At 45.9% G+C, this 27,119-nt stretch overlaps 18 non-coding genes across 18 annotated transcripts; 10 read left to right on the forward strand and 8 right to left on the reverse strand.

The window, feature by feature from the left end:
• Window positions 1-1,444: 1,444 nt before the first annotated feature.
• Window positions 1,445-1,517, reverse strand: TRNAH-AUG (transfer RNA histidin (anticodon AUG)). The gene has a single exon. It is a non-coding gene; the product is annotated as a tRNA-His (tRNA).
• A 779-nt stretch (window positions 1,518-2,296) lies between these two features.
• LOC138297872 (U6 spliceosomal RNA) lies at window positions 2,297-2,403 on the forward strand. The gene has a single exon (XR_011204409.1). It is a non-coding gene; the product is annotated as a U6 spliceosomal RNA (small nuclear RNA).
• A 1,782-nt stretch (window positions 2,404-4,185) lies between these two features.
• TRNAH-AUG (transfer RNA histidin (anticodon AUG)) lies at window positions 4,186-4,258 on the reverse strand. Its single transcript has one exon. It is a non-coding gene; the product is annotated as a tRNA-His (tRNA).
• A 779-nt stretch (window positions 4,259-5,037) lies between these two features.
• On the forward strand, window positions 5,038-5,144 carry LOC138297765 (U6 spliceosomal RNA). Its single transcript, XR_011204306.1, has one exon. It is a non-coding gene; the product is annotated as a U6 spliceosomal RNA (small nuclear RNA).
• A 1,782-nt stretch (window positions 5,145-6,926) lies between these two features.
• On the reverse strand, window positions 6,927-6,999 carry TRNAH-AUG (transfer RNA histidin (anticodon AUG)). Its single transcript has one exon. It is a non-coding gene; the product is annotated as a tRNA-His (tRNA).
• Window positions 7,000-7,778: 779 nt separating this feature from the next.
• On the forward strand, window positions 7,779-7,885 carry LOC138297766 (U6 spliceosomal RNA). The gene has a single exon (XR_011204307.1). It is a non-coding gene; the product is annotated as a U6 spliceosomal RNA (small nuclear RNA).
• Window positions 7,886-9,667: 1,782 nt separating this feature from the next.
• Window positions 9,668-9,740, reverse strand: TRNAH-AUG (transfer RNA histidin (anticodon AUG)). The gene has a single exon. It is a non-coding gene; the product is annotated as a tRNA-His (tRNA).
• A 779-nt stretch (window positions 9,741-10,519) lies between these two features.
• Window positions 10,520-10,626, forward strand: LOC138297670 (U6 spliceosomal RNA). Its single transcript, XR_011204214.1, has one exon. It is a non-coding gene; the product is annotated as a U6 spliceosomal RNA (small nuclear RNA).
• Window positions 10,627-13,260: 2,634 nt separating this feature from the next.
• Window positions 13,261-13,367, forward strand: LOC138297767 (U6 spliceosomal RNA). Its single transcript, XR_011204308.1, has one exon. It is a non-coding gene; the product is annotated as a U6 spliceosomal RNA (small nuclear RNA).
• Window positions 13,368-15,149: 1,782 nt separating this feature from the next.
• TRNAH-AUG (transfer RNA histidin (anticodon AUG)) lies at window positions 15,150-15,222 on the reverse strand. Its single transcript has one exon. It is a non-coding gene; the product is annotated as a tRNA-His (tRNA).
• Window positions 15,223-16,001: 779 nt separating this feature from the next.
• LOC138297769 (U6 spliceosomal RNA) lies at window positions 16,002-16,108 on the forward strand. The gene has a single exon (XR_011204310.1). It is a non-coding gene; the product is annotated as a U6 spliceosomal RNA (small nuclear RNA).
• A 1,782-nt stretch (window positions 16,109-17,890) lies between these two features.
• Window positions 17,891-17,963, reverse strand: TRNAH-AUG (transfer RNA histidin (anticodon AUG)). Its single transcript has one exon. It is a non-coding gene; the product is annotated as a tRNA-His (tRNA).
• Window positions 17,964-18,742: 779 nt separating this feature from the next.
• On the forward strand, window positions 18,743-18,849 carry LOC138297671 (U6 spliceosomal RNA). The gene has a single exon (XR_011204215.1). It is a non-coding gene; the product is annotated as a U6 spliceosomal RNA (small nuclear RNA).
• Window positions 18,850-21,483: 2,634 nt separating this feature from the next.
• LOC138297770 (U6 spliceosomal RNA) lies at window positions 21,484-21,590 on the forward strand. The gene has a single exon (XR_011204311.1). It is a non-coding gene; the product is annotated as a U6 spliceosomal RNA (small nuclear RNA).
• A 1,782-nt stretch (window positions 21,591-23,372) lies between these two features.
• TRNAH-AUG (transfer RNA histidin (anticodon AUG)) lies at window positions 23,373-23,445 on the reverse strand. The gene has a single exon. It is a non-coding gene; the product is annotated as a tRNA-His (tRNA).
• A 779-nt stretch (window positions 23,446-24,224) lies between these two features.
• Window positions 24,225-24,331, forward strand: LOC138297771 (U6 spliceosomal RNA). The gene has a single exon (XR_011204312.1). It is a non-coding gene; the product is annotated as a U6 spliceosomal RNA (small nuclear RNA).
• A 1,784-nt stretch (window positions 24,332-26,115) lies between these two features.
• TRNAH-AUG (transfer RNA histidin (anticodon AUG)) lies at window positions 26,116-26,188 on the reverse strand. The gene has a single exon. It is a non-coding gene; the product is annotated as a tRNA-His (tRNA).
• Window positions 26,189-26,967: 779 nt separating this feature from the next.
• LOC138297773 (U6 spliceosomal RNA) lies at window positions 26,968-27,074 on the forward strand. Its single transcript, XR_011204313.1, has one exon. It is a non-coding gene; the product is annotated as a U6 spliceosomal RNA (small nuclear RNA).
• The last annotated feature ends 45 nt before the right edge of the window (window positions 27,075-27,119 follow it).

Consider the following 27,119-nt stretch of genomic DNA (forward strand, 5'->3'; position numbering starts at 1 on the left):
ATATGGGGACCCCCTTTTCAGCAGGACTGCTAAAGTAAGCCTTGCCACCAGATTGCTTGGTGAAGCTGGAAATACCAGGCCAGGTGAGGCACTGGGTTCTATCGGTCCATTGAGGACCCATTGGGCCGGCCTCCCTCAGTTTCTGAGGTCCAAGAAATGTTCACCCTGCACCCTTTTAGAGAGGTTTTGGCCGATCGTGGCCGATCGGGGATGGGAGGGGCAGAAGGCAGAAAGAGCACAATGCTCTTGAAGCTGCTCTAATCCACCTCTCTCCCCGCCTTGGGTTCCATCTGGGTGTGTCAGGTGTTTGCCCATGGATAACAAGGAACTGGCTCAGTGCATTATGATTCTCACAAAATTAAAAGGGCCATCTATCAAGTGCTAACTCAAACACACTACACACTCTGGCACACATCTGTGTTAACAACCTTTATACCTTGTTTGAAGGATCAAGGACCCCTGTTGAAATCCCAGACCCGCGCACCCCTTGAGGGTGAACGCTTGGCTGTTTCAAAATTCAGTTTTACTGGGGGGTTATGATGGACTTTTCAAGACCCACGTCTGGGCAACATTTGAAATCATTCCCCCCATTTCTCTCAGAAATGCCTATGGTTCGGGGAGTAGTTGCTCCACAATCTTTCTCTTCCACCAATCAGTAGTATTTCCTTGAGAGCTGTTTACTATATTGAATCTTTGGAGGTAAATGTTCCTTTCATCTGCAAGCAGGCTCTTTTTAAGAATGTTTGCCATCATAGGCAGTGTAACTTTTCGCCCCCTACCTAGGCATTCTAATTCTCTTCCACCAAATCAAAGACATTGCCTCATTGTGCATATAATTGTGTGCCCGCCGTCCCCTGCTTTGTTATTGAGGCTGCCATCAATCGAATGACATCTGCCTGTGCCCAAGAGTAGTATTACTGATGAGCATTAAACTGCAGCCTACTGATAAAAAAATCACAATAGATGAAAAAGTGCAAGGTCTACATAGGGTTCAAACCTGCAGTCTTCAGATCCAAAAGAAGGCATGTTATCTCTTTCACCAGGAGCCTTTTCACATGGGGCTTCTTTCTATAATTTTCAAGAGAGTTCTAAAAGGTGGGTGTCTTGAACAGTTGTTCCTAAAAATCCTGCACAACCAATTTTTTAGACCCCTGCGACCCGCATCTTGACCCTTGAAGTAAAACTATTTTCACTCCAGAAAACAAATGTTGTGAAGTTTTCCTCCCTTGTTCAAAAAGCTTAGGCTTGGGAAACATTCAAAGGTCAGGCTCATAGAATCCAGGACAATCATTAAACTTTCTACTAGCCACAGTTGCTATCACAGCCTCCTTACCACAGAACGATTGTTGGATACATCCCGCACCGGAATGTTAATCCTACAAGAAGACTGAGATAATTAAGAACTCAAGTGCAATTACATGAAAAAAGGGACCGGCAACCCTTCCGAGCCAGATAGGAGTCGAACCTACAATCTTCAGATCCATAGTCAGAAGCGTTATCCATTGCGCCACTGGCCCCATATAAAAGCACTTTCCCCCTTCTCCTTCAGAGAGTGCTAGAGAATGCGCGCCCTCGCGTGTGTGTGTGTCTGTGTTTTAAAACGTCATTCTATCACAATATGTAACCACATTTACAACGCACACTGAAGCTGCAAGTGAACTTACCTGCCCCCCTGAAATTACGTTCTGTCAGGTTTTCGTAACTTACACCAAGGACCCTAGGAGAGAAAAGGACACAAGTGCCAGACCAAGCAGACCCAGCAGCAAAGAAACATTTTGAATAAGCATTAGTTTCTTACAGAGTCTGGTTCAACATCATCGTTTCCAGAGCTGTAAGGGGCTGAGCCTGAGGATTCCTTAGTAAGCAGGCCAGTACAACACTAAAGCGTTTATTATTCAAATACAGGTGAAAATTAAGACACCTTTTCATATGCTCTCTCTGCCCTGGAACCCACCACAACACCATCCCACTCCCACAAGCCATCACCTAGCCTACTGTGCAGCTGACTCACCTTTTCCATCAACGTTCCCCAGGAAGTGTGATGTCACAATGCTCTTTGCCTGTAGTCTGGACCATGAGCCTTTGCAACCTGGCGTAATGAAGATGCTTACAATGTGTGAAGATTTGGACCACAAATATAGGGAATAGAAGTGGATTGTTAGGCCTCATGCCTTATTGCCATGTGTCTCAGAATTGAATGCTTACTGGACCATCCAATCAGCGCTTTCAGGCCACCCTACGTCTGAAGACTGCAGATTCAGGGAGTGTATATACATTGAAGGCTCACCCATGAAGTGTGCTTGCTTCGGCGGCACATATACTAAAATTGGAACGATACAGAGAAGATTAGCATGGCCCCTGCGCAAGGATGACACTCAAATTCGTGAAGCGTTCCATATTTTTAACAGCTTTCGAGAGAGAAAGGTCCTTTGTTTGCAAGTCTTCTAGTAATAATAAAGCAACTTCCAGTGCCTTCCTTCCCATTTGTATTTTTGAATTGGCCGCCCCTCAACATTCTTAAGGTGTTAACCGCTCCTGCAGGCCAATGCCAGTGCCCAGCTGCATTTAGCAAGGAAGACTTCAGCACTTCAGTGACCTTTCTTTCTATTTTCCAGCCTCCCTGTCATTATCCTTTACCCCGTCCCCCAACTCTATACTGTTGCCAGTGACGCATTGCTTTGTGGGAAGCTGGGCAGAGCAGAGAGAAGGGCAGGGCCTATGCAAATGAGGGCCTCTGGGCCATATGGGGACCCCCTTTTCAGCAGGACTGCTAAAGTAAGCCTTGCCACCAGATTGCTTGGTGAAGCTGGAAATACCAGGCCAGGTGAGGCACTGGGTTCTATCGGTCCATTGAGGACCCATTGGGCCGGCCTCCCTCAGTTTCTGAGGTCCAAGAAATGTTCACCCTGCACCCTTTTAGAGAGGTTTTGGCCGATCGTGGCCGATCGGGGATGAGAGGGGCAGAAGGCAGAAAGAGCACAATGCTCTTGAAGCTGCTCTAATCCACCTCTCTCCCCGCCTTGGGTTCCATCTGGGTGTGTCAGGTGTTGGCCCATGGATAACAAGGAACTGGCTCAGTGCATTATGATTCTCACAAAATTAAAAGGGCCATCTATCAAGTGCTAACTCAAACACACTACACACTCTGGCACACATATGTGTTAACAACCTTTATACCTTGTTTGAAGGATCAAGGACCCCTGTTGAAATCCCAGACCCGCGCACCCCTTGAGGGTGAACGCTTGGCTGTTTCAAAATTCAGTTTTACTGGGGGGTTATGATGGACTTTTCAAGACCCACGTCTGGGCAACATTTGAAATCATTCCCCCCATTTCTCTCAGAAATGCCTATGGTTCGGGGAGTAGTTGCTCCACAATCTTTCTCTTCCACCAATCAGTAGTATTTCCTTGAGAGCTGTTTACTATATTGAATCTTTGGAGGTAAATGTTCCTTTCATCTGCAAGCAGGCTCTTTTTAAGAATGTTTGCCATCATAGGCAGTGTAACTTTTCGCCCCCTACCTAGGCATTCTAATTCTCTTCCACCAAATCAAAGACATTGCCTCATTGTGCATATAATTGTGTGCCCGCCGTCCCCTGCTTTGTTATTGAGGCTGCCATCAATCGAATGACATCTGCCTGTGCCCAAGAGTAGTATTACTGATGAGCATTAAACTGCAGCCTACTGATTAAAAAATCACAATAGATGAAAAAGTGCAAGGTCTACATAGGGTTCAAACCTGCAGTCTTCAGATCCAAAAGAAGGCATGTTATCTCTTTCACCAGGAGCCTTTTCGCATGGGGCTTCTTTCTATAATTTTCAAGAGAGTTCTAAAAGGTGGGTGTCTTGAACAGTTGTTCCTAAAAATCCTGCACAACCAATTTTTTAGACCCCTGCGACCCGCATCTTGACCCTTGAAGTAAAACTATTTTCACTCCAGAAAACAAATGTTGTGAAGTTTTCCTCCCTTGTTCAAAAAGCTTAGGCTTGGGAAACATTCAAAGGTCAGGCTCATAGAATCCAGGACAATCATTAAACTTTCTACTAGCCACAGTTGCTATCACAGCCTCCTTACCACAGAACGATTGTTGGATACATCCCGCACCGGAATGTTAATCCTACAAGAAGACTGAGATAATTAAGAACTCAAGTGCAAATACATGAAAAAAGGGACCGGCAACCCTTCCGAGCCAGATAGGAGTCGAACCTACAATCTTCTGATCCATAGTCAGAAGCGTTATCCATTGCGCCACTGGCCCCATATAAGAGCACTTTCCCCCTTCTCCTTCAGAGAGTGCTAGAGAATGCGCGCCCTCGCGTGTGTGTGTGTCTGTGTTTTAAAACGTCATTCTATCACAATATGTAACCACATTTACAACGCACACTGAAGCTGCAAGTGAACTTACCTGCCCCCCTGAAATTACGTTCTGTCAGGTTTTCGTAACTTACACCAAGGACCCTAGGAGAGAAAAGGACACAAGTGCCAGACCAAGCAGACCCAGCAGCAAAGAAACATTTTGAATAAGCATTAGTTTCTTACAGAGTCTGGTTCAACATCATCGTTTCCAGAGCTGTAAGGGGCTGAGCCTGAGGATTCCTTAGTAAGCAGGCCAGTACAACACTAAAACGTTTATTATTCAAATACAGGTGAAAATTAAGACACCTTTTCATATGCTCTCTCTGCCCTGGAACCCACCACAACCCCATCCCACTCCCACAAGCCATCACCTAGCCTACTGTGCAGCTGACTCACCTTTTCCATCAACGTTCCCCAGGAAGTGTGATGTCACAATGCTCTTTGCCTGTAGTCTGGACCATGAGCCTTTGCAACCTGGCGTAATGAAGATGCTTACAATGTGTGAAGATTTGGATCACAAATATAGGGAATAGAAGTGGATTGTTAGGCCTCATGCCTTATTGCCATGTGTCTCAGAATTGAATGCTTACTGGACCATCCAATCAGCGCTTTCAGGCCACCCTACGTCTGAAGACTGCAGATTCAGGGAGTGTATATACATTGAAGGCTCACCCATGAAGTGTGCTTGCTTCGGCGGCACATATACTAAAATTGGAACGATACAGAGAAGATTAGCATGGCCCCTGCGCAAGGATGACACGCAAATTCGTGAAGCGTTCCATATTTTTAAAAGCTTTCGAGAGAGAAAGGTCCTTTGTTTGCAAGTCTTCTAGTAATAATAAAGCAACTTCCAGTGCCTTCCTTCCCATTTGTATTTTTGAATTGGCCGCCCCTCAACATTCTTAAGGTGTTAACCGCTCCTGCAGGCCAATGCCAGTGCCCAGCTGCATTTAGCAAGGAAGACTTCAGCACTTCAGTGACCTTTCTTTCTATTTTCCAGCCTCCCTGTCATTATCCTTTACCCCGTCCCCCAACTCTATACTGTTGCCAGTGACGCATTGCTTTGTGGGAAGCTGGGCAGAGCAGAGAGAAGGGCAGGGCCTATGCAAATGAGGGCCTCTGGGCCATATGGGGACCCCCTTTTCAGCAGGACTGCTAAAGTAAGCCTTGCCACCAGATTGCTTGGTGAAGCTGGAAATACCAGGCCAGGTGAGGCACTGGGTTCTATCGGTCCATTGAGGACCCATTGGGCCGGCCTCCCTCAGTTTCTGAGGTCCAAGAAATGTTCACCCTGCACCCTTTTAGAGAGGTTTTGGCCGATCGTGGCCGATCGGGGATGAGAGGGGCAGAAGGCAGAAAGAGCACAATGCTCTTGAAGCTGCTCTAATCCACCTCTCTCCCCGCCTTGGGTTCCATCTGGGTGTGTCAGGTGTTGGCCCATGGATAACAAGGAACTGGCTCAGTGCATTATGATTCTCACAAAATTAAAAGGGCCATCTATCAAGTGCTAACTCAAACACACTACACACTCTGGCACACATATGTGTTAACAACCTTTATACCTTGTTTGAAGGATCAAGGACCCCTGTTGAAATCCCAGACCCGCGCACCCCTTGAGGGTGAACGCTTGGCTGTTTCAAAATTCAGTTTTACTGGGGGGTTATGATGGACTTTTCAAGACCCACGTCTGGGCAACATTTGAAATCATTCCCCCCATTTCTCTCAGAAATGCCTATGGTTCGGGGAGTAGTTGCTCCACAATCTTTCTCTTCCACCAATCAGTAGTATTTCCTTGAGAGCTGTTTACTATATTGAATCTTTGGAGGTAAATGTTCCTTTCATCTGCAAGCAGGCTCTTTTTAAGAATGTTTGCCATCATAGGCAGTGTAACTTTTCGCCCCCTACCTAGGCATTCTAATTCTCTTCCACCAAATCAAAGACATTGCCTCATTGTGCATATAATTGTGTGCCCGCCGTCCCCTGCTTTGTTATTGAGGCTGCCATCAATCGAATGACATCTGCCTGTGCCCAAGAGTAGTATTACTGATGAGCATTAAACTGCAGCCTACTGATTAAAAAATCACAATAGATGAAAAAGTGCAAGGTCTACATAGGGTTCAAACCTGCAGTCTTCAGATCCAAAAGAAGGCATGTTATCTCTTTCACCAGGAGCCTTTTCACATGGGGCTTCTTTCTATAATTTTCAAGAGAGTTCTAAAAGGTGGGTGTCTTGAACAGTTGTTCCTAAAAATCCTGCACAACCAATTTTTTAGACCCCTGCGACCCGCATCTTGACCCTTGAAGTAAAACTATTTTCACTCCAGAAAACAAATGTTGTGAAGTTTTCCTCCCTTGTTCAAAAAGCTTAGGCTTGGGAAACATTCAAAGGTCAGGCTCATAGAATCCAGGACAATCATTAAACTTTCTACTAGCCACAGTTGCTATCACAGCCTCCTTACCACAGAACGATTGTTGGATACATCCCGCACCGGAATGTTAATCCTACAAGAAGACTGAGATAATTAAGAACTCAAGTGCAAATACATGAAAAAAGGGACCGGCAACCCTTCCGAGCCAGATAGGAGTCGAACCTACAATCTTCTGATCCATAGTCAGAAGCGTTATCCATTGCGCCACTGGCCCCATATAAGAGCACTTTCCCCCTTCTCCTTCAGAGAGTGCTAGAGAATGCGCGCCCTCGCGTGTGTGTGTGTCTGTGTTTTAAAACGTCATTCTATCACAATATGTAACCACATTTACAACGCACACTGAAGCTGCAAGTGAACTTACCTGCCCCCCTGAAATTACGTTCTGTCAGGTTTTCGTAACTTACACCAAGGACCCTAGGAGAGAAAAGGACACAAGTGCCAGACCAAGCAGACCCAGCAGCAAAGAAACATTTTGAATAAGCATTAGTTTCTTACAGAGTCTGGTTCAACATCATCGTTTCCAGAGCTGTAAGGGGCTGAGCCTGAGGATTCCTTAGTAAGCAGGCCAGTACAACACTAAAACGTTTATTATTCAAATACAGGTGAAAATTAAGACACCTTTTCATATGCTCTCTCTGCCCTGGAACCCACCACAACCCCATCCCACTCCCACAAGCCATCACCTAGCCTACTGTGCAGCTGACTCACCTTTTCCATCAACGTTCCCCAGGAAGTGTGATGTCACAATGCTCTTTGCCTGTAGTCTGGACCATGAGCCTTTGCAACCTGGCGTAATGAAGATGCTTACAATGTGTGAAGATTTGGATCACAAATATAGGGAATAGAAGTGGATTGTTAGGCCTCATGCCTTATTGCCATGTGTCTCAGAATTGAATGCTTACTGGACCATCCAATCAGCGCTTTCAGGCCACCCTACGTCTGAAGACTGCAGATTCAGGGAGTGTATATACATTGAAGGCTCACCCATGAAGTGTGCTTGCTTCGGCGGCACATATACTAAAATTGGAACGATACAGAGAAGATTAGCATGGCCCCTGCGCAAGGATGACACGCAAATTCGTGAAGCGTTCCATATTTTTAAAAGCTTTCGAGAGAGAAAGGTCCTTTGTTTGCAAGTCTTCTAGTAATAATAAAGCAACTTCCAGTGCCTTCCTTCCCATTTGTATTTTTGAATTGGCCGCCCCTCAACATTCTTAAGGTGTTAACCGCTCCTGCAGGCCAATGCCAGTGCCCAGCTGCATTTAGCAAGGAAGACTTCAGCACTTCAGTGACCTTTCTTTCTATTTTCCAGCCTCCCTGTCATTATCCTTTACCCCGTCCCCCAACTCTATACTGTTGCCAGTGACGCATTGCTTTGTGGGAAGCTGGGCAGAGCAGAGAGAAGGGCAGGGCCTATGCAAATGAGGGCCTCTGGGCCATATGGGGACCCCCTTTTCAGCAGGACTGCTAAAGTAAGCCTTGCCACCAGATTGCTTGGTGAAGCTGGAAATACCAGGCCAGGTGAGGCACTGGGTTCTATCGGTCCATTGAGGACCCATTGGGCCGGCCTCCCTCAGTTTCTGAGGTCCAAGAAATGTTCACCCTGCACCCTTTTAGAGAGGTTTTGGCCGATCGTGGCCGATCGGGGATGAGAGGGGCAGAAGGCAGAAAGAGCACAATGCTCTTGAAGCTGCTCTAATCCACCTCTCTCCCCGCCTTGGGTTCCATCTGGGTGTGTCAGGTGTTGGCCCATGGATAACAAGGAACTGGCTCAGTGCATTATGATTCTCACAAAATTAAAAGGGCCATCTATCAAGTGCTAACTCAAACACACTACACACTCTGGCACACATCTGTGTTAACAACCTTTATACCTTGTTTGAAGGATCAAGGACCCCTGTTGAAATCCCAGACCCGCGCACCCCTTGAGGGTGAACGCTTGGCTGTTTCAAAATTCAGTTTTACTGGGGGGTTATGATGGACTTTTCAAGACCCACGTCTGGGCAACATTTGAAATCATTCCCCCCATTTCTCTCAGAAATGCCTATGGTTCGGGGAGTAGTTGCTCCACAATCTTTCTCTTCCACCAATCAGTAGTATTTCCTTGAGAGCTGTTTACTATATTGAATCTTTGGAGGTAAATGTTCCTTTCATCTGCAAGCAGGCTCTTTTTAAGAATGTTTGCCATCATAGGCAGTGTAACTTTTCGCCCCCTACCTAGGCATTCTAATTCTCTTCCACCAAATCAAAGACATTGCCTCATTGTGCATATAATTGTGTGCCCGCCGTCCCCTGCTTTGTTATTGAGGCTGCCATCAATCGAATGACATCTTCCTGTGCCCAAGAGTAGTATTACTGATGAGCATTAAACTGCAGCCTACTGATTAAAAAATCACGATAGATGAAAAAGTGCAAGGTCTACATAGGGTTCAAACCTGCAGTCTTCAGATCCAAAAGAAGGCATGTTATCTCTTTCACCAGGAGCCTTTTCACATGGGGCTTATTTCTATAATTTTCAAGAGAGTTCTAAAAGGTGGGTGTCTTGAACAGTTGTTCCTAAAAATCCTGCACAACCAATTTTTTAGACCCCTGCAACCCGCATCTTGACCCTTGAAGTAAAACTATTTTCACTCCAGAAAACAAATGTTGTGAAGTTTTCCTCCCTTGTTCAAAAAGCTTAGGCTTGGGAAACATTCAAAGGTCAGGCTCATAGAATCCAGGACAATCATTAAACTTTCTACTAGCCACAGTTGCTATCACAGCCTCCTTACCACAGAACGATTGTTGGATACATCCCGCACCGGAATGTTAATCCTACAAGAAGACTGAGATAATTAAGAACTCAAGTGCAATTACATGAAAAAAGGGACCGGCAACCCTTCCGAGCCAGATAGGAGTCGAACCTACAATCTTCTGATCCATAGTCAGAAGCGTTATCCATTGCGCCACTGGCCCCATATAAGAGCACTTTCCCCCTTCTCCTTCAGAGAGTGCTAGAGAATGCGCGCCCTCGCGTGTGTGTGTGTCTGTGTTTTAAAACGTCATTCTATCACAATATGTAACCACATTTACAACGCACACTGAAGCTGCAAGTGAACTTACCTGCCCCCCTGAAATTACGTTCTGTCAGGTTTTCGTAACTTACACCAAGGACCCTAGGAGAGAAAAGGACACAAGTGCCAGACCAAGCAGACCCAGCAGCAAAGAAACATTTTGAATAAGCATTAGTTTCTTACAGAGTCTGGTTCAACATCATCGTTTCCAGAGCTGTAAGGGGCTGAGCCTGAGGATTCCTTAGTAAGCAGGCCAGTACAACACTAAAGCGTTTATTATTCAAATACAGGTGAAAATTAAGACACCTTTTCATATGCTCTCTCTGCCCTGGAACCCACCACAACACCATCCCACTCCCACAAGCCATCACCTAGCCTACTGTGCAGCTGACTCACCTTTTCCATCAACGTTCCCCAGGAAGTGTGAAGTCACAATGCTCTTTGCCTGTAGTCTGGACCATGAGCCTTTGCAACCTGGCGTAATGAAGATGCTTACAATGTGTGAAGATTTGGACCACAAATATAGGGAATAGAAGTGGATTGTTAGGCCTCATGCCTTATTGCCATGTGTCTCAGAATTGAATGCTTACTGGACCATCCAATCAGCGCTTTCAGGCCACCCTACGTCTGAAGACTGCAGATTCAGGGAGTGTATATACATTGAAGGCTCACCCATGAAGTGTGCTTGCTTCGGTGGCACATATACTAAAATTGGAACGATACAGAGAAGATTAGCATGGCCCCTGCGCAAGGATGACACGCAAATTCGTGAAGCGTTCCATATTTTTAACAGCTTTCGAGAGAGAAAGGTCCTTTGTTTGCAAGTCTTCTAGTAATAATAAAGCAACTTCCAGTGCCTTCCTTCCCATTTGTATTTTTGAATTGGCCGCCCCTCAACATTCTTAAGGTGTTAACCGCTCCTGCAGGCCAATGCCAGTGCCCAGCTGCATTTAGCAAGGAAGACTTCAGCACTTCAGTGACCTTTCTTTCTATTTTCCAGCCTCCCTGTCATTATCCTTTACCCCGTCCCCCAACTCTATACTGTTGCCAGTGACGCATTGCTTTGTGGGAAGCTGGGCAGAGCAGAGAGAAGGGCAGGGCCTATGCAAATGAGGGCCTCTGGGCCATATGGGGACCCCCTTTTCAGCAGGACTGCTAAAGTAAGCCTTGCCACCAGATTGCTTGGTGAAGCTGGAAATACCAGGCCAGGTGAGGCACTGGGTTCTATCGGTCCATTGAGGACCCATTGGGCCGGCCTCCCTCAGTTTCTGAGGTCCAAGAAATGTTCACCCTGCACCCTTTTAGAGAACTTTTGGCCGATCGTGGCCGATCGGGGATGAGAGGGGCAGAAGGCAGAAAGAGCACAATGCTCTTGAAGCTGCTCTAATCCACCTCTCTCCCCGCCTTGGGTTCCATCTGGGTGTGTCAGGTGTTGGCCCATGGATAACAAGGAACTGGCTCAGTGCATTATGATTCTCACAAAATTAAAAGGGCCATCTATCAAGTGCTAACTCAAACACACTACACACTCTGGAACACATCTGTGTTAACAACCTTTATACCTTGTTTGAAGGATCAAGGACCCGTGTTGAAATCCCAGACCCGCGCACCCCTTGAGGGTGAACGCTTGGCTGTTTCAAAATTCAGTTTTACTGGGGGGTTATGATGGACTTTTCAAGACCCACGTCTGGGCAACATTTGAAATCATTCCCCCCATTTCTCTCAGAAATGCCTATGGTTCGGGGAGTAGTTGCTCCACAATCTTTCTCTTCCACCAATCAGTAGTATTTCCTTGAGAGCTGTTTACTATATTGAATCTTTGGAGGTAAATGTTCCTTTCATCTGCAAGCAGGCTCTTTTTAAGAATGTTTGCCATCATAGGCAGTGTAACTTTTCGCCCCCTACCTAGGCATTCTAATTCTCTTCCACCAAATCAAAGACATTGCCTCATTGTGCATATAATTGTGTGCCCGCCGTCCCCTGCTTTGTTATTGAGGCTGCCATCAATCGAATGACATCTGCCTGTGCCCAAGAGTAGTATTACTGATGAGCATTAAACTGCAGCCTACTGATAAAAAAATCACAATAGATGAAAAAGTGCAAGGTCTACATAGGGTTCAAACCTGCAGTCTTCAGATCCAAAAGAAGGCATGTTATCTCTTTCACCAGGAGCCTTTTCACATGGGGCTTCTTTCTATAATTTTCAAGAGAGTTCTAAAAGGTGGGTGTCTTGAACAGTTGTTCCTAAAAATCCTGCACAACCAATTTTTTAGACCCCTGCGACCCGCATCTTGACCCTTGAAGTAAAACTATTTTCACTCCAGAAAACAAATGTTGTGAAGTTTTCCTCCCTTGTTCAAAAAGCTTAGGCTTGGGAAACATTCAAAGGTCAGGCTCATAGAATCCAGGACAATCATTAAACTTTCTACTAGCCACAGTTGCTATCACAGCCTCCTTACCACAGAACGATTGTTGGATACATCCCGCACCGGAATGTTAATCCTACAAGAAGACTGAGATAATTAAGAACTCAAGTGCAATTACATGAAAAAAGGGACCGGCAACCCTTCCGAGCCAGATAGGAGTCGAACCTACAATCTTCTGATCCATAGTGAGAAGCGTTATCCATTGCGCCACTGGCCCCATATAAAAGCACTTTCCCCCTTCTCCTTCAGAGAGTGCTAGAGAATGCGCGCCCTCGCGTGTGTGTGTGTCTGTGTTTTAAAACGTCATTCTATCACAATATGTAACCACATTTACAACGCACACTGAAGCTGCAAGTGAACTTACCTGCCCCCCTGAAATTACGTTCTGTCAGGTTTTCGTAACTTACACCAAGGACCCTAGGAGAGAAAAGGACACAAGTGCCAGACCAAGCAGACCCAGCAGCAAAGAAACATTTTGAATAAGCATTAGTTTCTTACAGAGTCTGGTTCAACATCATCGTTTCCAGAGCTGTAAGGGGCTGAGCCTGAGGATTCCTTAGTAAGCAGGCCAGTACAACACTAAAGCGTTTATTATTCAAATACAGGTGAAAATTAAGACACCTTTTCATATGCTCTCTCTGCCCTGGAACCCACCACAACACCATCCCACTCCCACAAGCCATCACCTAGCCTACTGTGCAGCTGACTCACCTTTTCCATCAACGTTCCCCAGGAAGTGTGATGTCACAATGCTCTTTGCCTGTAGTCTGGACCATGAGCCTTTGCAACCTGGCGTAATGAAGATGCTTACAATGTGTGAAGATTTGGACCACAAATATAGGGAATAGAAGTGGATTGTTAGGCCTCATGCCTTATTGCCATGTGTCTCAGAATTGAATGCTTACTGGACCATCCAATCAGCGCTTTCAGGCCACCCTACGTCTGAAGACTGCAGATTCAGGGAGTGTATATACATTGAAGGCTCACCCATGAAGTGTGCTTGCTTCGGCGGCACATATACTAAAATTGGAACGATACAGAGAAGATTAGCATGGCCCCTGCGCAAGGATGACACGCAAATTCGTGAAGCGTTCCATATTTTTAACAGCTTTCGAGAGAGAAAGGTCCTTTGTTTGCAAGTCTTCTAGTAATAATAAAGCAACTTCCAGTGCCTTCCTTCCCATTTGTATTTTTGAATTGGCCGCCCCTCAACATTCTTAAGGTGTTAACCGCTCCTGCAGGCCAATGCCAGTGCCCAGCTGCATTTAGCAAGGAAGACTTCAGCACTTCAGTGACCTTTCTTTCTATTTTCCAGCCTCCCTGTCATTATCCTTTACCCCGTCCCCCAACTCTATACTGTTGCCAGTGACGCATTGCTTTGTGGGAAGCTGGGCAGAGCAGAGAGAAGGGCAGGGCCTATGCAAATGAGGGCCTCTGGGCCATATGGGGACCCCCTTTTCAGCAGGACTGCTAAAGTAAGCCTTGCCACCAGATTGCTTGGTGAAGCTGGAAATACCAGGCCAGGTGAGGCACTGGGTTCTATCGGTCCATTGAGGACCCATTGGGCCGGCCTCCCTCAGTTTCTGAGGTCCAAGAAATGTTCACCCTGCACCCTTTTAGAGAGGTTTTGGCCGATCGTGGCCGATCGGGGATGAGAGGGGCAGAAGGCAGAAAGAGCACAATGCTCTTGAAGCTGCTCTAATCCACCTCTCTCCCCGCCTTGGGTTCCATCTGGGTGTGTCAGGTGTTGGCCCATGGATAACAAGGAACTGGCTCAGTGCATTATGATTCTCACAAAATTAAAAGGGCCATCTATCAAGTGCTAACTCAAACACACTACACACTCTGGCACACATCTGTGTTAACAACCTTTATACCTTGTTTGAAGGATCAAGGACCCCTGTTGAAATCCCAGACCCGCGCACCCCTTGAGGGTGAACGCTTGGCTGTTTCAAAATTCAGTTTTACTGGGGGGTTATGATGGACTTTTCAAGACCCACGTCTGGGCAACATTTGAAATCATTCCTCCCATTTCTCTCAGAAATGCCTATGGTTCGGGGAGTAGTTGCTCCACAATCTTTCTCTTCCACCAATCAGTAGTATTTCCTTGAGAGCTGTTTACTATATTGAATATTTGGAGGTAAATGTTCCTTTCATCTGCAAGCAGGCTCTTTTTAAGAATGTTTGCCATCATAGGCAGTGTAACTTTTCGCCCCCTACCTAGGCATTCTAATTCTCTTCCACCAAATCAAAGACATTGCCTCATTGTGCATATAATTGTGTGCCCGCCGTCCCCTGCTTTGTTATTGAGGCTGCCATCAATCGAATGACATCTGCCTGTGCCCAAGAGTAGTATTACTGATGAGCATTAAACTGCAGCCTACTGATTAAAAAATCACAATAGATGAAAAAGTGCAAGGTCTACATAGGGTTCAAACCTGCAGTCTTCAGATCCAAAAGAAGGCATGTTATCTCTTTCACCAGGAGCCTTTTCACATGGGGCTTCTTTCTATAATTTTCAAGAGAGTTCTAAAAGGTGGGTGTCTTGAACAGTTGTTCCTAAAAATCCTGCACAACCAATTTTTTAGACCCCTGCGACCCGCATCTTGACCCTTGAAGTAAAACTATTTTCACTCCAGAAAACAAATGTTGTGAAGTTTTCCTCCCTTGTTCAAAAAGCTTAGGCTTGGGAAACATTCAAAGGTCAGGCTCATAGAATCCAGGACAATCATTAAACTTTCTACTAGCCACAGTTGCTATCACAGCCTCCTTACCACAGAACGATTGTTGGATACATCCCGCACCGGAATGTTAATCCTACAAGAAGACTGAGATAATTAAGAACTCAAGTGCAATTACATGAAAAAAGGGACCGGCAACCCTTCCGAGCCAGATAGGAGTCGAACCTACAATCTTCTGATCCATAGTCAGAAGCGTTATCCATTGCGCCACTGGCCCCATATAAGAGCACTTTCCCCCTTCTCCTTCAGGGAGTGCTAGAGAATGCGCGCCCTCGCGTGTGTGTGTGTCTGTGTTTTAAAACGTCATTCTATCACAATATGTAACCACATTTACAACGCACACTGAAGCTGCAAGTGAACTTACCTGCCCCCCTGAAATTACGTTCTGTCAGGTTTTCGTAACTTACACCAAGGACCCTAGGAGAGAAAAGGACACAAGTGCCAGACCAAGCAGACCCAGCAGCAAAGAAACATTTTGAATAAGCATTAGTTTCTTACAGAGTCTGGTTCAACATCATCGTTTCCAGAGCTGTAAGGGGCTGAGCCTGAGGATTCCTTAGTAAGCAGGCCAGTACAACACTAAAGCGTTTATTATTCAAATACAGGTGAAAATTAAGACACCTTTTCATATGCTCTCTCTGCCCTGGAACCCACCACAACACCATCCCACTCCCACAAGCCATCACCTAGCCTACTGTGCAGCTGACTCACCTTTTCCATCAACGTTCCCCAGGAAGTGTGATGTCACAATGCTCTTTGCCTGTAGTCTGGACCATGAGCCTTTGCAACCTGGCGTAATGAAGATGCTTACAATGTGTGAAGATTTGGATCACAAATATAGGGAATAGAAGTGGATTGTTAGGCCTCATGCCTTATTGCCATGTGTCTCAGAATTGAATGCTTACTGGACCATCCAATCAGCGCTTTCAGGCCACCCTACGTCTGAAGACTGCAGATTCAGGGAGTGTATATACATTGAAGGCTCACCCATGAAGTGTGCTTGCTTCGGCGGCACATATACTAAAATTGGAACGATACAGAGAAGATTAGCATGGCCCCTGCGCAAGGATGACACGCAAATTCGTGAAGCGTTCCATATTTTTAAAAGCTTTCGAGAGAGAAAGGTCCTTTGTTTGCAAGTCTTCTAGTAATAATAAAGCAACTTCCAGTGCCTTCCTTCCCATTTGTATTTTTGAATTGGCCGCCCCTCAACATTCTTAAGGTGTTAACCGCTCCTGCAGGCCAATGCCAGTGCCCAGCTGCATTTAGCAAGGAAGACTTCAGCACTTCAGTGACCTTTCTTTCTATTTTCCAGCCTCCCTGTCATTATCCTTTACCCCGTCCCCCAACTCTATACTGTTGCCAGTGACGCATTGCTTTGTGGGAAGCTGGGCAGAGCAGAGAGAAGGGCAGGGCCTATGCAAATGAGGGCCTCTGGGCCATATGGGGACCCCCTTTTCAGCAGGACTGCTAAAGTAAGCCTTGCCACCAGATTGCTTGGTGAAGCTGGAAATACCAGGCCAGGTGAGGCACTGGGTTCTATCGGTCCATTGAGGACCCATTGGGCCGGCCTCCCTCAGTTTCTGAGGTCCAAGAAATGTTCACCCTGCACCCTTTTAGAGAGGTTTTGGCCGATCGTGGCCGATCGGGGATGAGAGGGGCAGAAGGCAGAAAGAGCACAATGCTCTTGAAGCTGCTCTAATCCACCTCTCTCCCCGCCTTGGGTTCCATCTGGGTGTGTCAGGTGTTGGCCCATGGATAACAAGGAACTGGCTCAGTGCATTATGATTCTCACAAAATTAAAAGGGCCATCTATCAAGTGCTAACTCAAACACACTACACACTCTGGCACACATCTGTGTTAACAACCTTTATACCTTGTTTGAAGGATCAAGGACCCCTGTTGAAATCCCAGACCCGCGCACCCCTTGAGGGTGAACGCTTGGCTGTTTCAAAATTCAGTTTTACTGGGGGGTTATGATGGACTTTTCAAGACCCACGTCTGGGCAACATTTGAAATCATTCCCCCCATTTCTCTCAGAAATGCCTATGGTTCGGGGAGTAGTTGCTCCACAATCTTTCTCTTCCACCAATCAGTAGTATTTCCTTGAGAGCTGTTTACTATATTGAATCTTTGGAGGTAAATGTTCCTTTCATCTGCAAGCAGGCTCTTTTTAAGAATGTTTGCCATCATAGGCAGTGTAACTTTTCGCCCCCTACCTAGGCATTCTAATTCTCTTCCACCAAATCAAAGACATTGCCTCATTGTGCATATAATTGTGTGCCCGCCGTCCCCTGCTTTGTTATTGAGGCTGCCATCAATCGAATGACATCTTCCTGTGCCCAAGAGTAGTATTACTGATGAGCATTAAACTGCAGCCTACTGATTAAAAAATCACGATAGATGAAAAAGTGCAAGGTCTACATAGGGTTCAAACCTGCAGTCTTCAGATCCAAAAGAAGGCATGTTATCTCTTTCACCAGGAGCCTTTTCACATGGGGCTTATTTCTATAATTTTCAAGAGAGTTCTAAAAGGTGGGTGTCTTGAACAGTTGTTCCTAAAAATCCTGCACAACCAATTTTTTAGACCCCTGCAACCCGCATCTTGACCCTTGAAGTAAAACTATTTTCACTCCAGAAAACAAATGTTGTGAAGTTTTCCTCCCTTGTTCAAAAAGCTTAGGCTTGGGAAACATTCAAAGGTCAGGCTCATAGAATCCAGGACAATCATTAAACTTTCTACTAGCCACAGTTGCTATCACAGCCTCCTTACCACAGAACGATTGTTGGATACATCCCGCACCGGAATGTTAATCCTACAAGAAGACTGAGATAATTAAGAACTCAAGTGCAATTACATGAAAAAAGGGACCGGCAACCCTTCCGAGCCAGATAGGAGTCGAACCTACAATCTTCTGATCCATAGTCAGAAGCGTTATCCATTGCGCCACTGGCCCCATATAAGAGCACTTTCCCCCTTCTCCTTCAGAGAGTGCTAGAGAATGCGCGCCCTCGCGTGTGTGTGTGTCTGTGTTTTAAAACGTCATTCTATCACAATATGTAACCACATTTACAACGCACACTGAAGCTGCAAGTGAACTTACCTGCCCCCCTGAAATTACGTTCTGTCAGGTTTTCGTAACTTACACCAAGGACCCTAGGAGAGAAAAGGACACAAGTGCCAGACCAAGCAGACCCAGCAGCAAAGAAACATTTTGAATAAGCATTAGTTTCTTACAGAGTCTGGTTCAACATCATCGTTTCCAGAGCTGTAAGGGGCTGAGCCTGAGGATTCCTTAGTAAGCAGGCCAGTACAACACTAAAGCGTTTATTATTCAAATACAGGTGAAAATTAAGACACCTTTTCATATGCTCTCTCTGCCCTGGAACCCACCACAACACCATCCCACTCCCACAAGCCATCACCTAGCCTACTGTGCAGCTGACTCACCTTTTCCATCAACGTTCCCCAGGAAGTGTGAAGTCACAATGCTCTTTGCCTGTAGTCTGGACCATGAGCCTTTGCAACCTGGCGTAATGAAGATGCTTACAATGTGTGAAGATTTGGACCACAAATATAGGGAATAGAAGTGGATTGTTAGGCCTCATGCCTTATTGCCATGTGTCTCAGAATTGAATGCTTACTGGACCATCCAATCAGCGCTTTCAGGCCACCCTACGTCTGAAGACTGCAGATTCAGGGAGTGTATATACATTGAAGGCTCACCCATGAAGTGTGCTTGCTTCGGTGGCACATATACTAAAATTGGAACGATACAGAGAAGATTAGCATGGCCCCTGCGCAAGGATGACACGCAAATTCGTGAAGCGTTCCATATTTTTAACAGCTTTCGAGAGAGAAAGGTCCTTTGTTTGCAAGTCTTCTAGTAATAATAAAGCAACTTCCAGTGCCTTCCTTCCCATTTGTATTTTTGAATTGGCCGCCCCTCAACATTCTTAAGGTGTTAACCGCTCCTGCAGGCCAATGCCAGTGCCCAGCTGCATTTAGCAAGGAAGACTTCAGCACTTCAGTGACCTTTCTTTCTATTTTCCAGCCTCCCTGTCATTATCCTTTACCCCGTCCCCCAACTCTATACTGTTGCCAGTGACGCATTGCTTTGTGGGAAGCTGGGCAGAGCAGAGAGAAGGGCAGGGCCTATGCAAATGAGGGCCTCTGGGCCATATGGGGACCCCCTTTTCAGCAGGACTGCTAAAGTAAGCCTTGCCACCAGATTGCTTGGTGAAGCTGGAAATACCAGGCCAGGTGAGGCACTGGGTTCTATCGGTCCATTGAGGACCCATTGGGCCGGCCTCCCTCAGTTTCTGAGGTCCAAGAAATGTTCACCCTGCACCCTTTTAGAGAACTTTTGGCCGATCGTGGCCGATCGGGGATGAGAGGGGCAGAAGGCAGAAAGAGCACAATGCTCTTGAAGCTGCTCTAATCCACCTCTCTCCCCGCCTTGGGTTCCATCTGGGTGTGTCAGGTGTTGGCCCATGGATAACAAGGAACTGGCTCAGTGCATTATGATTCTCACAAAATTAAAAGGGCCATCTATCAAGTGCTAACTCAAACACACTACACACTCTGGAACACATCTGTGTTAACAACCTTTATACCTTGTTTGAAGGATCAAGGACCCGTGTTGAAATCCCAGACCCGCGCACCCCTTGAGGGTGAACGCTTGGCTGTTTCAAAATTCAGTTTTACTGGGGGGTTATGATGGACTTTTCAAGACCCACGTCTGGGCAACATTTGAAATCATTCCCCCCATTTCTCTCAGAAATGCCTATGGTTCGGGGAGTAGTTGCTCCACAATCTTTCTCTTCCACCAATCAGTAGTATTTCCTTGAGAGCTGTTTACTATATTGAATCTTTGGAGGTAAATGTTCCTTTCATCTGCAAGCAGGCTCTTTTTAAGAATGTTTGCCATCATAGGCAGTGTAACTTTTCGCCCCCTACCTAGGCATTCTAATTCTCTTCCACCAAATCAAAGACATTGCCTCATTGTGCATATAATTGTGTGCCCGCCGTCCCCTGCTTTGTTATTGAGGCTGCCATCAATCGAATGACATCTGCCTGTGCCCAAGAGTAGTATTACTGATGAGCATTAAACTGCAGCCTACTGATAAAAAAATCACAATAGATGAAAAAGTGCAAGGTCTACATAGGGTTCAAACCTGCAGTCTTCAGATCCAAAAGAAGGCATGTTATCTCTTTCACCAGGAGCCTTTTCACATGGGGCTTCTTTCTATAATTTTCAAGAGAGTTCTAAAAGGTGGGTGTCTTGAACAGTTGTTCCTAAAAATCCTGCACAACCAATTTTTTAGACCCCTGCGACCCGCATCTTGACCCTTGAAGTAAAACTATTTTCACTCCAGAAAACAAATGTTGTGAAGTTTTCCTCCCTTGTTCAAAAAGCTTAGGCTTGGGAAACATTCAAAGGTCAGGCTCATAGAATCCAGGACAATCATTAAACTTTCTACTAGCCACAGTTGCTATCACAGCCTCCTTACCACAGAACGATTGTTGGATACATCCCGCACCGGAATGTTAATCCTACAAGAAGACTGAGATAATTAAGAACTCAAGTGCAATTACATGAAAAAAGGGACCGGCAACCCTTCCGAGCCAGATAGGAGTCGAACCTACAATCTTCTGATCCATAGTGAGAAGCGTTATCCATTGCGCCACTGGCCCCATATAAAAGCACTTTCCCCCTTCTCCTTCAGAGAGTGCTAGAGAATGCGCGCCCTCGCGTGTGTGTGTGTCTGTGTTTTAAAACGTCATTCTATCACAATATGTAACCACATTTACAACGCACACTGAAGCTGCAAGTGAACTTACCTGCCCCCCTGAAATTACGTTCTGTCAGGTTTTCGTAACTTACACCAAGGACCCTAGGAGAGAAAAGGACACAAGTGCCAGACCAAGCAGACCCAGCAGCAAAGAAACATTTTGAATAAGCATTAGTTTCTTACAGAGTCTGGTTCAACATCATCGTTTCCAGAGCTGTAAGGGGCTGAGCCTGAGGATTCCTTAGTAAGCAGGCCAGTACAACACTAAAGCGTTTATTATTCAAATACAGGTGAAAATTAAGACACCTTTTCATATGCTCTCTCTGCCCTGGAACCCACCACAACACCATCCCACTCCCACAAGCCATCACCTAGCCTACTGTGCAGCTGACTCACCTTTTCCATCAACGTTCCCCAGGAAGTGTGATGTCACAATGCTCTTTGCCTGTAGTCTGGACCATGAGCCTTTGCAACCTGGCGTAATGAAGATGCTTACAATGTGTGAAGATTTGGACCACAAATATAGGGAATAGAAGTGGATTGTTAGGCCTCATGCCTTATTGCCATGTGTCTCAGAATTGAATGCTTACTGGACCATCCAATCAGCGCTTTCAGGCCACCCTACGTCTGAAGACTGCAGATTCAGGGAGTGTATATACATTGAAGGCTCACCCATGAAGTGTGCTTGCTTCGGCGGCACATATACTAAAATTGGAACGATACAGAGAAGATTAGCATGGCCCCTGCGCAAGGATGACACGCAAATTCGTGAAGCGTTCCATATTTTTAACAGCTTTCGAGAGAGAAAGGTCCTTTGTTTGCAAGTCTTCTAGTAATAATAAAGCAACTTCCAGTGCCTTCCTTCCCATTTGTATTTTTGAATTGGCCGCCCCTCAACATTCTTAAGGTGTTAACCGCTCCTGCAGGCCAATGCCAGTGCCCAGCTGCATTTAGCAAGGAAGACTTCAGCACTTCAGTGACCTTTCTTTCTATTTTCCAGCCTCCCTGTCATTATCCTTTACCCCGTCCCCCAACTCTATACTGTTGCCAGTGACGCATTGCTTTGTGGGAAGCTGGGCAGAGCAGAGAGAAGGGCAGGGCCTATGCAAATGAGGGCCTCTGGGCCATATGGGGACCCCCTTTTCAGCAGGACTGCTAAAGTAAGCCTTGCCACCAGATTGCTTGGTGAAGCTGGAAATACCAGGCCAGGTGAGGCACTGGGTTCTATCGGTCCATTGAGGACCCATTGGGCCGGCCTCCCTCAGTTTCTGAGGTCCAAGAAATGTTCACCCTGCACCCTTTTAGAGAGGTTTTGGCCGATCGTGGCCGATCGGGGATGAGAGGGGCAGAAGGCAGAAAGAGCACAATGCTCTTGAAGCTGCTCTAATCCACCTCTCTCCCCGCCTTGGGTTCCATCTGGGTGTGTCAGGTGTTGGCCCATGGATAACAAGGAACTGGCTCAGTGCATTATGATTCTCACAAAATTAAAAGGGCCATCTATCAAGTGCTAACTCAAACACACTACACACTCTGGCACACATCTGTGTTAACAACCTTTATACCTTGTTTGAAGGATCAAGGACCCCTGTTGAAATCCCAGACCCGCGCACCCCTTGAGGGTGAACGCTTGGCTGTTTCAAAATTCAGTTTTACTGGGGGGTTATGATGGACTTTTCAAGACCCACGTCTGGGCAACATTTGAAATCATTCCTCCCATTTCTCTCAGAAATGCCTATGGTTCGGGGAGTAGTTGCTCCACAATCTTTCTCTTCCACCAATCAGTAGTATTTCCTTGAGAGCTGTTTACTATATTGAATCTTTGGAGGTAAATGTTCCTTTCATCTGCAAGCAGGCTCTTTTTAAGAATGTTTGCCATCATAGGCAGTGTAACTTTTCGCCCCCTACCTAGGCATTCTAATTCTCTTCCACCAAATCAAAGACATTGCCTCATTGTGCATATAATTGTGTGCCCGCCGTCCCCTGCTTTGTTATTGAGGCTGCCATCAATCGAATGACATCTGCCTGTGCCCAAGAGTAGTATTACTGATGAGCATTAAACTGCAGCCTACTGATTAAAAAATCACAATAGATGAAAAAGTGCAAGGTCTACATAGGGTTCAAACCTGCAGTCTTCAGATCCAAAAGAAGGCATGTTATCTCTTTCACCAGGAGCCTTTTCACATGGGGCTTCTTTCTATAATTTTCAAGAGAGTTCTAAAAGGTGGGTGTCTTGAACAGTTGTTCCTAAAAATCCTGCACAACCAATTTTTTAGACCCCTGCGACCCGCATCTTGACCCTTGAAGTAAAACTATTTTCACTCCAGAAAACAAATGTTGTGAAGTTTTCCTCCCTTGTTCAAAAAGCTTAGGCTTGGGAAACATTCAAAGGTCAGGCTCATAGAATCCAGGACAATCATTAAACTTTCTACTAGCCACAGTTGCTATCACAGCCTCCTTACCACAGAACGATTGTTGGATACATCCCGCACCGGAATGTTAATCCTACAAGAAGACTGAGATAATTAAGAACTCAAGTGCAATTACATGAAAAAAGGGACCGGCAACCCTTCCGAGCCAGATAGGAGTCGAACCTACAATCTTCTGATCCATAGTCAGAAGCGTTATCCATTGCGCCACTGGCCCCATATAAGAGCACTTTCCCCCTTCTCCTTCAGGGAGTGCTAGAGAATGCGCGCCCTCGCGTGTGTGTGTGTCTGTGTTTTAAAACGTCATTCTATCACAATATGTAACCACATTTACAACGCACACTGAAGCTGCAAGTGAACTTACCTGCCCCCCTGAAATTACGTTCTGTCAGGTTTTCGTAACTTACACCAAGGACCCTAGGAGAGAAAAGGACACAAGTGCCAGACCAAGCAGACCCAGCAGCAAAGAAACATTTTGAATAAGCATTAGTTTCTTACAGAGTCTGGTTCAACATCATCGTTTCCAGAGCTGTAAGGGGCTGAGCCTGAGGATTCCTTAGTAAGCAGGCCAGTACAACACTAAAGCGTTTATTATTCAAATACAGGTGAAAATTAAGACACCTTTTCATATGCTCTCTCTGCCCTGGAACCCACCACAACACCATCCCACTCCCACAAGCCATCACCTAGCCTACTGTGCAGCTGACTCACCTTTTCCATCAACGTTCCCCAGGAAGTGTGATGTCACAATGCTCTTTGCCTGTAGTCTGGACCATGAGCCTTTGCAACCTGGCGTAATGAAGATGCTTACAATGTGTGAAGATTTGGACCACAAATATAGGGAATAGAAGTGGATTGTTAGGCCTCATGCCTTATTGCCATGTGTCTCAGAATTGAATGCTTACTGGACCATCCAATCAGCGCTTTCAGGCCACCCTACGTCTGAAGACTGCAGATTCAGGGAGTGTATATACATTGAAGGCTCACCCATGAAGTGTGCTTGCTTCGGCGGCACATATACTAAAATTGGAACGATACAGAGAAGATTAGCATGGCCCCTGCGCAAGGATGACACGCAAATTCGTGAAGCGTTCCATATTTTTAACAGCTTTCGAGAGAGAAAGGTCCTTTGTTTGCAAGTCTTCTAGTAATAATAAAGCAACTTCCAGTGCCTTCCTTCCCATTTGTATTTTTGAATTGGCCGCCCCTCAACATTCTTAAGGTGTTAACCGCTCCTGCAGGCCAATGCCAGTGCCCAGCTGCATTTAGCAAGGAAGACTTCAGCACTTCAGTGACCTTTCTTTCTATTTTCCAGCCTCCCTGTCATTATCCTTTACCCCGTCCCCCAACTCTATACTGTTGCCAGTGACGCATTGCTTTGTGGGAAGCTGGGCAGAGCAGAGAGAAGGGCAGGGCCTATGCAAATGAGGGCCTCTGGGCCATATGGGGACCCCCTTTTCAGCAGGACTGCTAAAGTAAGCCTTGCCACCAGATTGCTTGGTGAAGCTGGAAATATACCAGGCCAGGTGAGGCACTGGGTTCTATCGGTCCATTGAGGACCCATTGGGCCGGCCTCCCTCAGTTTCTGAGGTCCAAGAAATGTTCACCCTGCACCCTTTTAGAGAGGTTTTGGCCGATCGTGGCCGATCGGGGATGGGAGGGGCAGAAGGCAGAAAGAGCACAATGCTCTTGAAGCTGCTCTAATCCACCTCTCTCCCCGCCTTGGGTTCCATCTGGGTGTGTCAGGTGTTTGCCCATGGATAACAAGGAACTGGCTCAGTGCATTATGATTCTCACAAAATTAAAAGGGCCATCTATCAAGTGCTAACTCAAACACACTACACACTCTGGCACACATCTGTGTTAACAACCTTTATACCTTGTTTGAAGGATCAAGGACCCCTGTTGAAATCCCAGACCCGCGCACCCCTTGAGGGTGAACGCTTGGCTGTTTCAAAATTCAGTTTTACTGGGGGGTTATGATGGACTTTTCAAGACCCACGTCTGGGCAACATTTGAAATCATTCCCCCCATTTCTCTCAGAAATGCCTATGGTTCGGGGAGTAGTTGCTCCACAATCTTTCTCTTCCACCAATCAGTAGTATTTCCTTGAGAGCTGTTTACCATATTGAATCTTTGGAGGTAAATGTTCCTTTCATCTGCAAGCAGGCTCTTTTTAAGAATGTTTGCCATCATAGGCAGTGTAACTTTTCGCCCCCTACCTAGGCATTCTACTTCTCTTCCACCAAATCAAAGACATTGCCTCATTGTGCATATAATTGTGTGCCCGCCGTCCCCTGCTTTGTTATTGAGGCTGCCATCAATCGAATGACATCTGCCTGTGCCCAAGAGTAGTATTACTGATGAGCATTAAACTGCAGCCTACTGATAAAAAAATCACAATAGATGAAAAAGTGCAAGGTCTACATAGGGTTCAAACCTGCAGTCTTCAGATCCAAAAGAAGGCATGTTATCTCTTTCACCAGGAGCCTTTTCACATGGGGCTTCTTTCTATAATTTTCAAGAGAGTTCTAAAAGGTGGGTGTCTTGAACAGTTGTTCCTAAAAATCCTGCACAACCAATTTTTTAGACCCCTGCGACCCGCATCTTGACCCTTGAAGTAAAACTATTTTCACTCCAGAAAACAAATGTTGTGAAGTTTTCCTCCCTTGTTCAAAAAGCTTAGGCTTGGGAAACATTCAAAGGTCAGGCTCATAGAATCCAGGACAATCATTAAACTTTCTACTAGCCACAGTTGCTATCACAGCCTCCTTACCACAGAACGATTGTTGGATACATCCCGCACCGGAATGTTAATCCTACAAGAAGACTGAGATAATTAAGAACTCAAGTGCAAATACATGAAAAAAGGGACCGGCAACCCTTCCGAGCCAGATAGGAGTCGAACCTACAATCTTCTGATCCATAGTCAGAAGCGTTATCCATTGCGCCACTGGCCCCATATAAGAGCACTTTCCCCCTTCTCCTTCAGAGAGTGCTAGAGAATGCGCGCCCTCGCGTGTGTGTGTGTCTGTGTTTTAAAACGTCATTCTATCACAATATGTAACCACATTTACAACGCACACTGAAGCTGCAAGTGAACTTACCTGCCCCCCTGAAATTACGTTCTGTCAGGTTTTCGTAACTTACACCAAGGACCCTAGGAGAGAAAAGGACACAAGTGCCAGACCAAGCAGACCCAGCAGCAAAGAAACATTTTGAATAAGCATTAGTTTCTTACAGAGTCTGGTTCAACATCATCGTTTCCAGAGCTGTAAGGGGCTGAGCCTGAGGATTCCTTAGTAAGCAGGCCAGTACAACACTAAAACGTTTATTATTCAAATACAGGTGAAAATTAAGACACCTTTTCATATGCTCTCTCTGCCCTGGAACCCACCACAACCCCATCCCACTCCCACAAGCCATCACCTAGCCTACTGTGCAGCTGACTCACCTTTTCCATCAACGTTCCCCAGGAAGTGTGATGTCACAATGCTCTTTGCCTGTAGTCTGGACCATGAGCCTTTGCAACCTGGCGTAATGAAGATGCTTACAATGTGTGAAGATTTGGATCACAAATATAGGGAATAGAAGTGGATTGTTAGGCCTCATGCCTTATTGCCATGTGTCTCAGAATTGAATGCTTACTGGACCATCCAATCAGCGCTTTCAGGCCACCCTACGTCTGAAGACTGCAGATTCAGGGAGTGTATATACATTGAAGGCTCACCCATGAAGTGTGCTTGCTTCGGCGGCACATATACTAAAATTGGAACGATACAGAGAAGATTAGCATGGCCCCTGCGCAAGGATGACACGCAAATTCGTGAAGCGTTCCATATTTTTAAAAGCTTTCGAGAGAGAAAGGTCCTTTGTTTGCAAGTCTTCTAG

This window comes from Pleurodeles waltl, chromosome 5, assembly GCF_031143425.1.
Source record: "Pleurodeles waltl isolate 20211129_DDA chromosome 5, aPleWal1.hap1.20221129, whole genome shotgun sequence".
NCBI classification, from domain to species: Eukaryota; Metazoa; Chordata; class Amphibia; order Caudata; family Salamandridae; genus Pleurodeles; species Pleurodeles waltl.